The sequence below is a fragment of the Rhinolophus ferrumequinum genome, chromosome 12 (genome assembly GCF_004115265.2).
Source record: "Rhinolophus ferrumequinum isolate MPI-CBG mRhiFer1 chromosome 12, mRhiFer1_v1.p, whole genome shotgun sequence".
Classification (NCBI taxonomy): Eukaryota; Metazoa; Chordata; class Mammalia; order Chiroptera; family Rhinolophidae; genus Rhinolophus; species Rhinolophus ferrumequinum.
Window position 1 is genome coordinate 13,067,867 of NC_046295.1, and position 13,011 is coordinate 13,080,877.

At 37.0% G+C, this 13,011-nt stretch overlaps 1 protein-coding gene across 1 annotated transcript in view; it reads left to right on the forward strand.

Moving 5' to 3' along the window:
• Positions 1-13,011, forward strand: part of LINGO2 (leucine rich repeat and Ig domain containing 2) — a 1,121,241-nt gene that overhangs the window by 760,485 nt on the left and 347,745 nt on the right. Inside the window, exon 5 of the mRNA XM_033122203.1 lies at positions 10,983-11,015. The gene's annotated coding sequence lies outside the window, so the exon portion shown is untranslated. The remainder of the gene's footprint in view (positions 1-10,982; positions 11,016-13,011) is intronic.

The window sequence follows — 13,011 nt, forward strand, 5'->3', positions numbered from 1 at the left end:
CAGAGAAGAAATCTAGGATCTTGTGTGGAAGAAAAGACTGGATATCCATAGCATTTCAACTTTAGCAATGAAAGGGTGAGTGCTGAATGCAAGGTGGGAAGAGGCCAACCAGGAAGGGCCTCAAATGCGTGCTAGTGTAAATCATCTTCATTTTACAGGTAATGTGACACAAATGAAGGATTAGTCAGGGCACTTGGGTCTGGACTGGGCTTGAGGAAGGTCAGCTATCTAGCATAGTAGAGGGGGACTGCCTAAATAACTACCACCTTTTACTATAGGATTCCTATTCTTTTTGTCCTTTTTGTTCTAATTGTTATGTATGTCATAAATCTCCACAAATCTTGTTTGAAAAAAGGTGTGAAAAAAATCAGGATAGTATTTATTTGGTGACACCAATGTATCCAGTGTTTTACTCATTTAATCCTCAATAGCCCAGCGAGGTAGATACTTTTTATTGCCATCTCCATTTTACAGTTCAGGAAAATGAGGCACAGGGGTCAAGCAACTTGTCAGAGATCCTCACAGCAAGTTGAAGAGCCATGTTGAGGCTGTCTAAAACGAGAACAAGTATCTATTATCCTTTAATGCTTTCCATTGAAATGTACAGTGTGGCCTGTAGAACTTCCTTGTAATATCCCTACATAAGGGTTTTAGGTATTGAAAAACTGCAGATTGCATGTGAACGAGCCCCGTGAGATATAAGACTTTGTTCTAAATGTTGTACACCATAGGAAGCATAAAGTGTATCACTGGGTTGGTATTCAGCTAACTCTCCCTGTGGGTATGATCTGTCCTTAATATAAACAAACACCTATTAATGGTCCATAATATGTTGTAGGTAGTTAGCTAAACTCATTTAACACGTAATTTATTGATATGACTGTTTCACATATTTAATGAGTTCACATATTTAATGAGTTCACGTATTTAATGAGACATATTTAATGAGTTTTGACACCTGAATCTTTCCATGTGAATCATTCCAAGTGAGAACATGTTTATCTGAATCCTAGACATTTGAGATGTTCTAACAATGATTTCATATTTTGAATATCCCAGATGATAAATGCAACTGGCTGAGATAGCTTAATAATCAAAACAGTATAAAACACGGAATGGAACTGATATTAATTTTGTGGCTAATAAATACCAAGCACTATCTGTATAGTATCTCACTGATCTTCAAATCAAAACTTGAGGTAGGTATAATTACCCCATTTTATAGATAAAGAAACTGAGTCTCATCGAGGTTAAGGAAATAGCCCGATAGTTCCCTGTGAATAAACAGTAACTCTGGAATCTTTTAGGTACATGTGAATCCAAAGACTCTGCTTTTTCCATTGCATATATTCAGTGTGGTAGGCTCACTATGCACACCAAAAGCATGCAGACATCTGTGGATATAATAATATAAACAGTCAAATGGAAAATTAAAGATACAAATTTGAACGATGGCCTAAAACTATTGACCCAACTGGGCAGCATTGTAATGATCTGGCCGAAAATCTTCCCAAAATTTTCAGCTTTGAGCTTCTTCTCTGTACAACATAAATGGCCACCTGGATGATTTCCTCAGCTGTCGATATATGACCAACTTTCTCCATGCTAAATATCTCCATCAGATGCAATTGGGTAGGCTATGAGCAGAGGAGGAAGATTTTCTTTTAAATCCACAATTATAGACTAAAACTAATGAGGGACTTTTGAAGAGCTGACCTCTGAAAAGATCGTTGCCTCTTTTTCTTCTTGATGATGCCCATTCAGACATATTTTATATTTGATATGTATGCATGTACATTCCAGCCCAAATTGCAAAGGACACATTTGGAATTTCCACAAAAATAGTTCTAATTATTCCATGGGAAGTGCCTGTAGTCCCTGAGATCTGCTACCTTCATGCATAGCCACACTCAGTTCCAAATTACACAGTATATGGACTAACCAGTGGGGTCTGGAATATTCCTGCTGCCCTTAGCACCCAAATACCCACAGACATAGTTTTCCTATTTCTACTATGTTAATCAAAACTCTAGCATGGAATTTCTGGTTGTTTTGCTCAACATTTTCCTTCCAGACTTGATGCAATCCATTTCTCAATTGTTACTCTAACGAGGGCCTTGAAAAAAGTTGATGGCTTCCACTCAGAGAGTCCAGACAGCATGCTGTATAACAATAATCACTGTGAGGGATCCTCTTTCTACCCACCAGTGTTGGATTTCCTTGGGTATTGACTCAAATCAGAATGGAGTTTACCGTGTTCTTTTGGGTCCTGTAGAGAGGAAGCCCTCGGCCCTCTTTTATAGATCAAGAAATGCACTTTCAGGGGCAGGCCCCAATCACACGCTGCCTTTGCTCCCTATTCTTCCTAAAGAGCCTAAGTGGCCGTGGATCCAATGTGTCTCTTGCATGTGATATGCACATTCATTTCTGCTTCTCTCTTCCCATCCAAATCCTTAGCAGTTCATGCTCTTGTTCTTTTAAGGATGTATTACAATTATTTCATTTTTTCATATCTAATCCATCCTCCACAGAGCTATCAAACTGATCTTCCCAGAATTTTGCTTTCTTTATACTACCTCTTTATAAAAGGACATCATAGATTCCTATTATATGAAATAACCTGGAAAATATTAACCCTGGTATAGAATACTCTTCATAATATGGTTTCCAGACATACCTCCTTTATACTTCCTCATTCCTACCATATATGTACGTAGCCAACTTCACTAGTCTTTGTTCTCTGATCACTCACCTTGACTGTGCTCCATAACTGAAGGAACCCCTTCCTACTTCTATATCTGTTTCCATTTACTAGTTTTTCAAGCACTTTTCCTCCATGAACTTTCCCCTTTTAGAGAATCTTGCAGTTGAAAGAACACTTTGAAGTCATTGAGTCCAAGAATTTATTTCATGATTTACTCCCCTTTAAGATATGCTGTGTTAATGGTTACCTAGTCTATGTCTGGTAACAGGGAAATTGATACCTAGGTTAAGGTAAAGACTGTATTTTATCTATATATTGCCAATGTCTGGTACCTTTTAGGAACATTGTGAACATGTTTGCTAAATGAATGAGTAAATGAATGAATGAATGATTGCTTGTCTCTTAAGGCAGGGGTTAGCAAAATATTTCTATAAATGATCGTGTAGTAAATATATTTGCGGGCTGTATAGTCTGTCTCAAAACTACTCAACTCTGCTATTACAGCAGAAAAGCAGACATAAACAATAAATAAAGAACATAAAAAAGCATGGCTGGATTTGGCAGCCTGTAGTTTGCCAGCTACTGTCTTAAGGCAACACAAGCCATCTTGAGATAGTTTTTAGTATTCTTCCTCATGCTGCCTCCGATCTCTCTAGCTAATTTTTTAAACTTATTCAGACATTCTAAAACAATTTGCGTGCTTCCTCTTATCGTGTTTAATTCCTTCAGCCATTCCTTATATCATTTTGAGTTTCTTCACTAACTTAGCCTTTCTCCCAAATTGTGTTCTGTTTATCTGTGGATCTCATAAAATCTGGTATCCAAAACAAAAAGCAATGCTCCATATTGATATGACCACTAACAAGTAAAGCAAGTTCACTTTCTAATTTCCCCTATATACTACAGGTATAATAATAAAGCGTAAGACACATCTCCTGTTGATCCATAAGTCATACTTCAGCTCTACACTCTTATGTAAACTGTTCTATAGGGGAGAAGGGGTAGGGACCAAGTATAGAATCTCGTAGTTTTCATTGTATTCCTTTCTTATTTTATTTTACAAGATGAAATGATATCAAGTATTAGTTTAAAAACAGTAGAATACCTATAATGATTCTCATCCAATGCACCATGTTACCTTTAGTTCGTCACTCAGTTGTTTGCTATTGTTGTCCCATCCAGTTCTATCCCCTTTTTGTCATCTATTCATGCATGCGCTCATTCACGCATTCTAAGATGTTTATTGACTGCTTACATGTGTCGGTTACTGTAGCAGGCACTGGAGACCCCATAGTGAGAAAAAGGGACCCATCCCTCTGGCATAGTCTGTCTTGACACCAGGCCACACAATGCACCATGCGATTCCTAAACAGTCAACACAAATTCCACATTTCGTACTGTCCCATGTAATATCTAGGCTCTTCCTCACTTTTCCAAGATAATATCATTGTGTTCCTGGTTTCCATATGTTCCCTGGCAGTTGGTTCTGACCCATATGTGATTCCATTCCTTCTCATTTGTCTTTCCTTTTATGTCTTGTCTTTCCAAATATTCCTTTTGGTTCCCCTTCAGGGACGCTGGCTTGGATTCGCCCTATCAGCGCTCCTTGATTGAACTATCTCCAGTTGTACAAGCTTTCTATCCTAGCTTGCTTCTTGATTCTTAACTTATAACTCAAGTCAAAGAAGAATATTATCCAGAAACGGGTAACCAGTTGGAGCTAGTAAAAATGTTACCCAGAAACAAATCACCGCTGAATTCCTCATCCAGTGCTTTTCAACCCATACCACTCTGCTTCTCCGAAGTGATGGAAAAGCATGATTTCATAGTTAACCTAGGCTATCCTAGCCAGTCCTGTCAATAGGATCCCACCAAACAAACATGAAACAAATCTGCCTTAGCCTCTTGCAGGTGCTATCTCAGTAATTCTTATAACTGTCTTCTCTTCTCCAAACCATTACTCTGGCTCCATGCTAACACCAGTTCCTTCGAAATTTCCCTACAAATTATGACATTGCCCAACCCCTCTCTGTTATTTAAATTAAAACATTCTTTAATATTCTTTAAAAATACATCAAAGTAAAATTCTTACATAGTTTTCCACTCTGATAAGATTTGTCCTGAAGAGAAACTTGTGTTATAAAGTTAATCCCATGCCGTATATATAAGTCTCTGTTTTTTGGTCTACTTTTTGATACTATGTTCCATTGTGATGTTAAAGGTAGCATGCCATGTTACAGTCACTTGGCTGCACCAGTTCTGGGTGTCATGGGCAAAAATTGACTTTTACCTGAATACAAGAATAGTACTCCCTAGAGACTGGTGAGCCATTTACTGATGCCAGATGTACTGGCGTTATTCGTCAAGGTAAGCGCCTTGTGAGTAAGTTGTGTCTATCTTTGTATCTTTCACAACCCCAATTTAATGATGAATGAACTGATGTAAATCTATGTTGTGCTCTTTCTGAAGTTTATAGGTTTACATGTTAATGACTCTGCTATAGGATAATAAATGACCCCCTGAATACATTTAGAAAGCGCAACTGTACAATTCTACCAGTAGGTGAACAATGGTCTAGTAAAGGTGTTTCTGGAGGTCTGGAAGAAGCTTTGACTTAAAGGTCATTGAGTAGATTATACTTTGCAAAATCCACTACTTCTTGGTGGAAGGTCCCATCCATTAGCTTCATGTTTCATTTGACTTATTTCCTATACTCCTTGCTTTGCTTTATTGACCCACATCTCCACACAGAATGTATAATGCATCTTCTGTGGGGAGGTTCCTACCCCATTTTCCACAAGCTGAAACCTTTCACATTCCTCTGATGTTTGATAATTTCTTAAAAAAGAAAAAAAAAAACAAAAATAAAACCTCACCCCTCAAATCTTGTAAATACCCTTTTGTCCACTAACTGAAGACAAAAGATAGAATTGAAGCTAGGAGGCTCTTCCATAATGTGTAGCAACCATTTTTCTGCCTCACTGTGACCACGTTAGATAGGTTTCTTGGAATTTTCTTGTCTCGGTTTCCTGTCAGAGGAATTTTATCTAACACCTGTGTTTATTTGTCAGATTAAGCCCTTAATGGACTATAGGGGTGGGATAACATGAATAAATCAATGGTGCCACATACATTTAAATAAAAGAGTATAATGATTGATCCAGAGTTAAGAGTTGATAAATGAAATAAAGGAACTGGTGATGCAGAATCTCTTATAGAACAGCATGAAGCAGTACAATGATTTCCAGACAAGAGACTACAAGAGAGAAGGTGACCACTGCGTTGCACTGTTCACTGCTTATAAAATCCTAACTGCATTCTCTCAAAATTGCATAGAATTAGGTAACTTCTAAGTTCCGATGTTAAAGACTGCCTGAAGTAATATTTTACTGGACCATAAATTGTTCTGACTACATTTCATGCCTGATAAAACCCTTACATTTATGGTAGAAAATGTAAGTCCTTGTTCCGTAACTAATCTTTTAAGTTTTCTGAAACAGAAAAGTCTTGAATTTGTTTCCTAGAAAATGTCATGATTCAAAGTATCATTTTGCTCATTGAAAACAGGCTAGCATAATTAGGAATTTTGGTCAAACTAACTTTGAAATTAGTTTTGAGATATATTTTATAGTATATATAGATGCTCACACAGAGGGTGCCAAAAAAAGTCTACACATTTTAACAAAGGAAAAAACTGTATTAATTGTAATACTCAATATATACCATTAACAAAAGATGAATACAAGTCACATTTGACTTCTGCAATTACAAGAGGTGCTCAAAGTGGTTACCATCAGCATCCAGACACTTCTGATTACGCAGAACTACTGCTTGAGCAACATTGACGAAAGTGTCCCCTTGTATACATTTTTTGGCACCCTCAGTATATATAATACATATATTCCTATATATGTGAATTTATCTCAGTCTGGATTTCAAGAGGTATAAATACACTAGTTCAATGTGGTTTAATCCTCCAATAGCAGTATAATTGCGGCTATTGTATAACACTGAAGAATGTTTTCTGACCTACAGGCTTAAACATACCATTATTGATTATTTACTGCCTAAAAATAATATGTTGGAAATTAGAATAAAATGTTCTTTATGGGAGATAGGAAAATATAACGGATGTGGTATGGACTCAAAGTCAGTCATATCTGTGTTGAATTCTCCGTTTCATGTCTTCTGAATTTGGTAATCTTGCTTTAGGCCAATTTTTTGGTGAGAAATAGACTCTAAGATAGAGGGTTTTGTGCAGGAAGTTTGTTGCGGAGTGGCTTGCGATCAGTATTCTCATAGATGTCCGAAATCTAGAAAAGAGTGCCTGGCCTTTGTACTCCCACAGTTATTAGCCGTTAGATATGAGCTGGCTGTGGGAGGGTGACTAAGCTTGGTTAAGGCAGTTCTCTTTGATGGAAGGAGGAAAATTCCCAGAGGAGTCATCTCTGAACCATTAGAAGCCAATACTTCAGGCAGCTGGAGGAATGAGTGCCTTGTCCTAAAGAGGGTCTGGAGAATGTCCCACAGCTTCTAGCATCTCCACTCCTGGTGACACTTGTTTCTTCTTGTTTCGTATAATAAGTTTATTCCGTCTGGGAGCTGCTTCTTCAGGATTCTAGTAAGTCGCCTTTCTTGACTTTTAAGAATTATATTAATGGAAATACAGCCCCTGCCAGTGCAGCTAGTCTCAATGCCACATCTGATACCTACTGTTCTCTATCGTTTTCTCTCTCTACTACCCTTTCTAGAATTCCCTGATCCTCAGCCGGCACCTCTACTGAGCTATGTGGCTTACCTTGTGCGGTGGCACAGATCATTACTGAGGGGTGTGAAATCCTCTTCACCATTTGCTTCTTAGGCCAGGGCTACTGCATTTGACCCTTTATCATCAAAAATAGACTAAGAAATTCCCCATAACTCGCCTGAATAATGGAAATTCTTCCAGCCCCCACTGTTTGACAGCAGCCCTACCTCCTGGTGATCATTCAATTACCCCTGGCAGTACGGGGACCCTTCTCCTTGCACCAGTCTCCTGGCACAAGGAGCCCACAATGACTGGATGTAAGGCACATCTTAAAGTTTAATGAGCTTCCTTTTGTGTTCCTTCATGGAGCCATTCTCCCTCTGAAGACCAGGATCTCTGGATCCACAGAGCCTAAATTTGTGGGAACCAGAAGCACAAATTCTTCTCTTAGACCACTAGGAGATGCTGAGTTCAGCCATTCCCACTTCCTCCCCTTAGTTTCTAGACCTGTGTATTCTATCTACTGGGAATGTAGTACTGAAGAATGGTCATTGATTTAGAGTGTTTACCGCATACCCAGGTGGCACCCCATCACGGCAGGGTATCATCTCCAAGTTGTCACGTCAGTCTGTTTCATCAGTCTATCAGGCCAGCAGCTTTTGGGTCATGCAGTCGGTTTCAGGATGAGTGGATCCCATATCATGCACCCATTGCTGAAGTCCAAAGTATTCCCAGGTCTGAGGTGATATATTGATAAACTCAAACACTCTGTAAGCCCTCAGATCATGGTGCTGAATAAGGCCTGCAGGCAAGTAAGCATATCCTTATTTGGAATTTGTTCCAGTTATAATCAAAATGAATCACTGCTTCTTCTAAGGTGGAATAAATCTAGTGTCACAGTCAGCTTTCCATCACATGGCTGCTTTATTTCCCCAAGAAGTAGTTCTGACACTATGGCTTAACACTTGTCTCTGTTGCTATCAGGTCAGACAGCTCATCACCATTCCACGTGTGAGTAAACAGAAATATATATTGTGTAGCCTAATGAGATAGACGGGTTCCATGTAAAGAACAAAGGGGAGGTGATTCCCAAGCTTAAGGAAGAAAAGTAGGGGGAGGATGGAACTTCTTGGGCAGAGTATTAGAAATATAATGATGCTCACTAATTTATATATCTTTGTTCTTCGTTTTTTAATTTCCACTTTTGTTTTCCCTAGTGACTGAGTTTTATTTTTTTTGAATTTGTTTTTCATCTTAGTTTCTTTTTGATCAAGACTGGTCAATTTGCCAACTTAGCAGAACTAGAAAGACGTAGGCCAATTTGGAAAAAATGGGTAAATAAATTACTTCTGTGAGATTCATTTATAAAATTGAAGTGAAAATACCTATCTTTCAGAGCTATGGGATTTTTAAAAAGACGTCTATAAAGTATTTGTACATGATAGATGCTCAATCATGGCTTCTTAATATTAAAAAAACCCTAAGTACTGCTGAGCTAAGGAGGAAAGGACAGGGTTTCCATCCTTGCTCGGGTTGTAGAGATCTGGCAAAGAGGAAGTACGTCAGGCAGAAGAGATGCCTTCCCGTCCTACCTAGGGGCTCACCTAATAAGATTTTTCAGTGATTGACCTTGGATATTATTTGGTTGTTGTTTGGTTTCTTTTTAAAATAGTGTAGTTCTTGTGTTTATTTTTGGGTGTTCTTGATTATTTCCTTCACACTTTTAAAAATTTGTTTTCTGTCTACTGAAATAGAAAGGAAGGAAGGAAGGAAGGAAGGAAGGAAGGAAGGAAGAAAGGGGGGAAAAAAAGCATATTGTTATAAACATTTCACACATCAAGTATTCATTTATCATGGATGAAATGTTCCTTTCTTACCCTATAACTAGAAGATAACTACTCTACGTATTTGGTATCTATTCTCCAAATATTTATCTGTGCAAAACCAGATATTACATTTATATAAAAATGCATATATTTTAACAAAAGCAGGATCACATTATGCATACTGTTTTAAAATGTGTTGTTTTAACTGAATGGTGTTTCATGGGTATTTTTCTAGGACACATATAATGAACCCATGATTTTTAAGAACTTTAGTATACTATTGTATTCTAGTGTAAAGTATTTGGTGGACATTTGAGCTGCTTGTGTAGGTCTTCACTGTGTAAAACAATGCCCCAATGAATGCTTTTCTAGCTTAAAATCTAGAAAAAGAGCATGGCAATTTTAATCTTAATGAATAATGCCAAATTGCCTTCTACAATGATGGCATCAAATTTCACTTAGAACCGAAGTTTTATTCCATTCTCAGAGATAATGGTAGGAATTCCATTATAGGAATAAGGGTCACAGCCAAGTGTCTATCTGCCAGGGATCAGACCACACAGTGTTTTTTAGGGATTAAAAAAACACTGGTTTTGGAAAAGAGAGTGTATGATTTAATCGATTCACAAAAAGTGCACTGGTGCCAGTGAATTGAAATGGAGGATTTGACAATGAGCTCATAAATATATTTTCAAGCTTGACAGACCTGTGTTTAAACCTTGACTCTACTATTTACTAGCTTCGTGATATTAGGTAAATTACTCCCTTTGAGTCTTATAAAATTAGGATAGTATTATTTACTTTATGGGGTTAGTATGTGGTTTAAATGAGAAACATATATAATTCATATACCTGTATACAACATATACGCATGCCATATCCATGTCAGCCTGATTGTGTCATGCCTGCCACATAGCAAATATTAGCTATCATTATTATGCTTTTCCACAACACGTATCAGAGATCCCAACAGGATGTTGTATTTCAGTGTTTTCCTCTGACCTCCTCGTTCCTCACACAGAACAATGACTAGAAAACATTGCTTGGGTAAATAATGCATTATCATAATTACAATTTCCCTGAAAAAAGTGGCATGCAGTTTGAATATTCAGCATCCTAATTACAATTTCCATAAGGAATGTAGAACAGTTAGTATAAACAACACAATAATCACTGGGTCCATAAGGGAGAACAGACTACTGGGGAAGCAAGGAGGAAGAAGAAGCAAAAGCCTGTGTTCTAATCAGCATTCAAGAGTAGAAATACGGAACCTGAGAATAAATTATAATAGCCTCTTAAAATACTCTTCTCTGAATTTATTGAAAAATCTTAGCATGATGGCAAATTTCCATGGGTTTATTAAGTGCTGCCTATAAAATTTTCCTTAGATATAATTTAGTTTTATCATTGTTATTAAACAGTACTTCTGTAACCTCCACTCATTGCCGTCCATAATTGCTGTGTCCCCAAGAAATTTTAAAAAGCAAACCATCACGAGATACAAAAGAACAAAATATTTAAAAGACACTTTAGAAGGAGACGTTTTCTCAGGGTGTGTCTCTCTCCACAGTTAAATGTGCCTCCTTTGTCAAGGAAAAATGGGTAAAAGATTTTTTTATCACTTGTTCTTTTAATTGTGTTGCCTTCATTGGCATTCACTTAAATTTTCTTTTTTATTTTTTCTGTCTTTTAAATTTTTCTTTAGGTGAGATGAGCAAAACAGAATGCAACTTTCAAGGTTGGTACTTTTCATGATGTTTTAAAACTTCTTAATATGAAACAGAGTATGAAAGAAGCAAAATATGCCCATAGCTTTTCACAGATAGTGATTAGAGGACATTATGTTTTTATTTTCCTCACTCATGGATAGAAAACTACAACATAATGCAGTATAGCAATCGAATGTAATACCTGATTCAATCCTTGGCAAAATTGTAAAGTTGGAAATATTCACTATTTTTCCACTCTATGCACCCATCCATTCATCATTTCACCCAGTCAGTCATTATTCTATCCATCCACCATCCATATATTTTTGGGGGTGAATACTTATTATATACATATTTTATGCAAATCCCTGTCATCTTATTTTTCTCTATTCAATCCTTTTTTGACTGACCTTCACAGTCCCCCTAATCCCACACCTGTTTCCAACCCTTCTTACTATCTCTAACAATAAACCTTTACCTAATATCACAAGTCTTTAATTTAACTTGCCATGTCTGATAAATGAGCCATGTTTCTACAACATTGCTCAGCTAATTAATATGTCTTCAGATATGTCTACTCCCAAATAATAGAGGCAAAGAGGAAATCATCATTGTGATAATAAGGATAGGACTCCTCTCTATATACTAATGAACCGTGTCATGTTTTTCACTATCGTGTGATATCTATTACTATATATAGATTCCTATCTCATAGTTTCGTAGTATAGCTATATATAGTGATGTATGATATCAGTTGTCCTTCTTCAAAATTCTAGTATACAGGTCTTCTTTCCCTGTGCCTTTTAAGCAATCCGAAGACTATCCAACCAAGAAAAGGTTTGTTACTACACAAATTTTAAAACAAGCATTCCAGACACACATGAAATGGTACTTTGTAAGAATGTCAGTGGTAGACTGAAGCACACTTCATGGAGGCATAGACTGAGTTGTTTTTGCTGAGCAAGGGTTAGTAAATGGAAATTAAGAGCAGAGTATTCCTTATACTAATTTAAGGTGGATAAATATTGTTTTAATTTGGGGGGCTGTTTTGATGTTTTAATAAACATTAGTATACTCCCTTTAAAAAGGCTTTCTCAATTTTCTTACTGTCTTTGATGTCCCCCAATGCATTTAAAAAAATAATAAAGTCTTGAGGTTCTCAACAGGAAATTCTACTACCAGAGGTATTTTCAGAAACATCATTGTCAGAATTGGGAAGGGACTCTGATATCTGTCTGCCAATCTAGTTTGATTTAACTAATCTAATCTACACTAGTCCACATTGCCTTAGCCATCAATCTATTTAGTCATCTTGGGAAGCAGTGATAGTGGTTGAACAGTTGGGCTGTAAAATCAGAATGATGGAGTTTGAACTTCTTTACCTAACTACTCATTAACAGCTCCTCCACGTCTCCAATCCTTGATTTCCCCAGTTGTAAAAGGAGAGCAATAAGAGGACTTGCCTCATAAATTGTTGGGGGGGAATGACGTAATGTATTTACAAATCACTTTGGTATATTATAGGAATGAAATGATAGTTGCCATTATTATTGCTTTGCTGTTATTACTATTATTGTAAAGTGTTATTATTAGAGACAGGCCACATCTGTTCTCTAAAATAAACTCTCGTGGACTTGATCTTTAATATTTCACCATCAGAGATATATTTATTACATGATAAGATTTTGTTCTATGTGAAAATACATATAACCTTTATCTATCAAATTGTCTATCAAATTGTGACATCTTATTATAGCAAACTGCATCTACTTTTTTTCTAAATATAAGATTTTGGTTACTATCACCACAGTGAGAGAAATAAGCAATGTGACTGATTGCTGAGGGAAAGAGAAGGGAATCATTAGTAGCAAGAAGGGCGTTGAGTGTACAGAGAGGTTTGGTGCCAACTTTCAAATCTTTGTCAGACAGACTAACATTGTCTGTCTCTTTGTGTGCAGAGAGCCACTTCATTCGTGGTGATGTTAGGCCTGACAGATTGAGGAGAGGCTGCAGATTAGCGAGAGA